Consider the following 5,454-nt stretch of genomic DNA (forward strand, 5'->3'; position numbering starts at 1 on the left):
GCGCTTAAAATAAGCACACGCACGCACACACTCTCAACGACGCGCGACGATTTTCCCACGCTGCTCACACGCACACAGCGAATGAGGAGCACAAAGCGCACACGCGAAACTTTTACCGCTAACTAAGAGATAACAAATAACTGTTATCGCAAAAACACTACGAAATGCAGGCACCCGCTAACACGTCTGTTCAGCTCGACAGTTGAAACCAGACTGAGTAGATAGGGACAGTAGGAATCTCGTTAATCCATTCATGCGCGTCACTAATTAGATGACGAGGCATTTGGCTATTTTTTTTTTTTTTTTTTTTTTTTTGTAGGAAATGAATTTGCCCACACAACAATGCCATATATGAATGGCACGTCATATGACTGTTTTCCCTTTACTTTGTACACAATAGATGTTGGCCAGTGTAGTTGACTTTCAATGAGGAAAGTAAACCTCGGTGCTAACCCACTCCTTGGCGATATCCAGTATGGAACATGAACGTCTTAAAGCCGCAGACTCCGCCATCTACCACCCTGGTACTGATAATATTGCTATCACCAGCGTTAAGGACTCCCAGTGCTCTCAGTCGTTTTACCGACCGATAGCTCCAGATGCCCCTCCAGTTTAGCGTAGCAGAAACGATTTTAATGTCCTCATGTGCCCGATAATCCCGAACCAGAGCCGTTCGTACGTCCTGTCTGTCGTAGATCTCAACCTTACTCTGATGAGCTTGGTCAAGATCAAGTCCGTCAGTCACAACCTGAGCGTCGATCACTATAGTGTGATCTGGTCGGAAACCCACCAGGTCCGGCTTATATATCCTGTTCTCTCCCTGCAGACTTGGTTCAGCAATGACAGAGTAGCCTCTCGTCTCAAGTCCCCGCTTGAGATAATTAGCTACACTGTTGTGTCTAGCCACCCGCCTCCCATGCGTACGATGACACTTCTGCAGAATGTGGTTTAGTGATTCGGGAGCATCACATCCTGCACGACACTGCCTCTCCAATTCGTGCCTTCCCCTCGTGGTACGAGACCGCGTGGGTAGGGCATTTATCCGCAGTTTGATCCCATTCAAATAAGCTTTTCCAGTTAACAAACGCGTGGGTGCGACAACCCACCCGTGTTGCGGAGCATAACGCCCTGCTTCACGGAGACCGCTACCATCAACAGAGGAGTGCAACCTATCCGCCCAGTACGAATCGATCAAAAGGCGTGTATCCAGAGCCGCGTCTCCCGATGCCTTGCACCTATCTCGGGCCCTCCGAATTTCCGCACTAAGGAACGAACTGGCCGTCTCGGATTGCTCGAGGTGGGGCCATTTTATGTTCGTTAGCCTCTGTATGCGCAGCATTGGAGCTGTCCTTCGAACTGAGGGAACACCGAGACCCCCACTTGTGTGGGGGGCATGGAAGAATGCTACTGACACATCCATAGGAAGATCTAACCATTTCCTTACGACCGACCGTACCAGTCTGTCACACTTTCTCAAAACGCCTATTGCCACACTACCAAGGGTTAGCTTGTGATATAGCTGTGGAATGAGGACAGTTCTGAGGGCGAATAACTTCTGCTGTGGCTTCAGGGGGGACCGCGATATGATATCCAATCTGGGACCAATGTCCTCAGTCGGATTGTAGCGGGCCCTCCCGTCCGCAGTGAACTGAATGCCGAGATACCTCCACTCCTCCGAACGCTTCAAGCTTGGACACGTGCGCGAACCTACACAGAAGCTCCGTGATTCGATCACAGTACACTTCTGCTTCGGTTGCCCCTTGACACTAACAGTAAAACACTTATTAGCGTTTAGGGTCAGCCCAACGGACGCCAAAAAGGAGACCGTGGTATCCAATAATGCCTGAAGGCCCTTCGGTGTAGAAGCAAACAACACCAGATCGTCTGCGAACGCTGCAGCGTTTGTTTTGGCATTTCCGACACTGACACCAATCTCGTCCGGTAGAGACCTGAGCAACCGGTCGATGACCAAGTTGAACATATGTGGAGACAAAGGGTCACCCTGCTTCACACCTCTAGCAGGGACGAATTCCTCTGATCTCCAGCCTTTACCATTGAGACTAGTGCCACCTCCCAAGTACAAGCTACGTACGTAGTCAACAAAACCCGTTGGTGCACCATACGCGGATAGGGTGTCAATTACCGCTGCGTGAGACACAGAGTCAAACGCTTTGCTGACATCAAGTGTCGCGATATAACACGACGCATGACGTCTATGGTGGTCCCTCAGGATTAAGTCAACTATTGTCGCGTTATCGGCGCAACCGTCAGTAGGAAGAAACCCCCGCTGACGCGGATCCCAATCGACTGATGAGGCCAATCGAGATGCCAAGATGGCATTGAGTTGTCTAACTATGACAGAAGGCACCGATATCGGACGGAAGTCTTCTGGTCGGGATGCTCTTACCGTCTTCGGGATGAAAACGGTTCGAGCCATTCGGAAGAGTGTGGGTAGTTTGCCGCACCAGAGAATAAGGTTCATTATGCGAAGCATAACACCACTGGGAATACTCCTGGCAGTTCTTGGAGATATTCCGTCCGGTCCGGGAGAAGAAGTCAATGGCACTTGATGCAATTGCAGGTCCCTAGACGTAATAGGTGACCATACCCCCTCAAGCAAGTGTCCCATATGGGGCACGGTGCTATTGCAAGAGGAAAGGCTCTGCTGTGTCATGACTTCTCTCCAGTATGGTTCCATAATCTCTTGGTTTGGCATTACCGACTCGTCGGGTCCTGCAAGCAGGATCCGATGCATCGACCTTTATGTTTGTCCCAGTTACGCTGAACCCTAGCGAACTGCTGCCTTCTATTTTGTCTCCTATTGCGAGGCTCAGGAAAGACTCTCGCCGAAACCGGACCTTCGTTTCGATTCGGAAAAATTTCCAGGAGATAGTTAGACAAACACTGGAGAGTTGCTTCTTTGCCCGAAGTCTGCGCTCCATCAATGATAGATTGCAGAACCTCGACTCTCCACGATCGATTACATCCCACAGGGCCGAAGCCCCGCAGTATCCGCATGAGGACGTCGTCCGAATGTATCGATGGTGTGATTGGAACCGACTCTGACATTGAAGAAGAAGACTCAAGCCCACTTATACTAGGGCGGCGCGTAATGGTTTGTGGTTCACTAATTTCGGGGATAAGAGCCGCTTGCCCTCTTAGCTGCTCGATTTTTGCCTTATAATTATCCCTCTGTCGACACTTTTTAATAGCATCGACGCTGCGTTCTGGAAAATGCAACGCCAGCTTTTTATTAATGAACCTCTCGCCATTTGCTATGAGCTCAAGTTCCTTCCTCGCCATCATGGCCAATTCTTCCTCACACCACCTGGTTTTCACGTCAACACGCGTACGAAGCTCATCAAGCCTGTCTTTGTGCTGACGCGACATGTGGACGCCTAAACCGGTCTTTGTTCCAAAAGATCGGCCGCATTCCACACATAGATGTCCAACAACTGGATTAGCATCTACGTTCCTTCCCTGATGGGCTCCTACGGATGCCGTAGGAGAATTCACTGAATAACTTTCAGCTATCCGAGGCATGTTATTTAAGTTTGCACCATCAGTTTTTTCAGAACCATCGGGGTGGTAACCCAATGGCCCCTTTCGCCGCTCATATTCGCTGCTGCCGAAACTACATCGGTCCAGCACCCGGAGGACACCACGAGGAGGCCACAAGTTAAGTGGGGCACATGTTGCCTATGAGTCGACTTGATCTGACTAACGAAGGACGGTAGTCCACTTCTGCAGATTGCTGATAAATGAACCATTATTCACTTTGACTTCTGCAGACCCAGGCCATCACAATGCTTTGTTTTAATTAGACAGTCATTCCCCAAGTCCGTGCCAGTTCTGAATTGATTGTTAATTGATAATCGTTATAATTTAAAAGAACTAGCTGGTTGCCCAACTAGTATTCTTAAAAAATTAGCAAGAAAATTTCCAGTTCCACAATTGGCTACGTAACTAAACTTCTAAATGATAGCTCTATTTACCCAGAACGAGCACATAAACCATGTTATTGTTTCCCAATCAAGCCCGACTATCTCATCTCAGAGCAATCCTTATAGTTACGGATAACCTTACCTACAACTATCACTAGAGATCACCTTGGAGACCAGCTGCGGATATTGGTAGCCTTGAGAAGGTTCGTGTCCCCACCATAAATTTTCAAGTTTGAGAGAATATCGACACAACAGTATATGTCATGCTCTTCTAGATCGTTCTGCGAAAGACTTCCATGGTAACGGCCTAAAACAGAAAAGAAAACTCTTCGATATCTCTCGACGGCTTCTTTATGGTCGTTCCTGTTGCCAGGATGAGCACGAAGCCCATATTTAATTATACTCAACAGTTAAATGGAACCACGTTCATTCAAGTTTTTAATTATGCAAAATATAAATTTTAGTTACTTTTTTTTACTTGAAAATTTTCGGCTTTCGCCTTGAACTTAGGACCGACTAACTCGTGATCAACCACTGTTCACACGAAACCCTTCTCCACTTCAGTCCTCCAAGGTCTCATTCGATTAGCTACTACCACCAAGATCTGTTCAATGACGGCTCCATGCAGGCTTACGCCAAACACTTCGCACACCATTGTACCTTCCTACTCACTAAAGTTTCAAAATTTATACAAGTAATATAAATCATTACTTTAGCTGACAATAAGCGCCATCCATTTAAGGGCACGCTTCGGCAGGTGAGTTACACACTCCTGTCGACTTCGGTCTGCTGTTTTCCATCATGGGTTGTTAATTTGGGCACCGTAACTGACTTCAACCTGATCTTAAACTCATATCAGAAAGTTAAGTTCTTACCATCGTTTCGACCCTAAGGCCTCACATTCGCAGATAAGATTATATGCTAAATGCACGCTATCCAGTTAGAAGGCATACTCAATAATGCATAATCAAGTATAGTTCACCATCTTTCGGGTCACAGCATATATTATAATATATACATAACTATATAGAACGCCCCGGGATTGCGTTAATCAACTATAAATAGTTAAAAAACTAATCCCAATAATAGTCAAGTTAATTACGCTATTAGGTTTATATCCCAATAACTTGCACATATGTTAGACTCCTTGGTCCGTGTTTCAAGACGGGTCCCGAAGGTATCCTGAATCTTTCGCATTGTTAATCATACAAGTGCTTATAATAAACATAAAAATCAATGATAATCATGCCATTATATAATTCCGAAAAATTAACGCACTGTACTCATATAATCTATCAGCACTTTATCAAATTTTTGAAATTTATTTTATGTTAAAATGCAAGCACTCTAATTTAAATAAACTCTTATCAAAATTGTTTGATAAATTCCATACATGCTAATAGATTACAATGTCCTTATATGGAAAAAATGCACACTATCGTTATAATATTGATTAAATATTACAATTCTAATGATGAATTTTCCATAACGGATATTCAGGTTCATCGGG

This window comes from Drosophila albomicans, unplaced genomic scaffold, assembly GCF_009650485.2.
Source record: "Drosophila albomicans strain 15112-1751.03 unplaced genomic scaffold, ASM965048v2 utg000134l_pilon, whole genome shotgun sequence".
Lineage (NCBI taxonomy): Eukaryota > Metazoa > Arthropoda > Insecta > Diptera > Drosophilidae > Drosophila > Drosophila albomicans.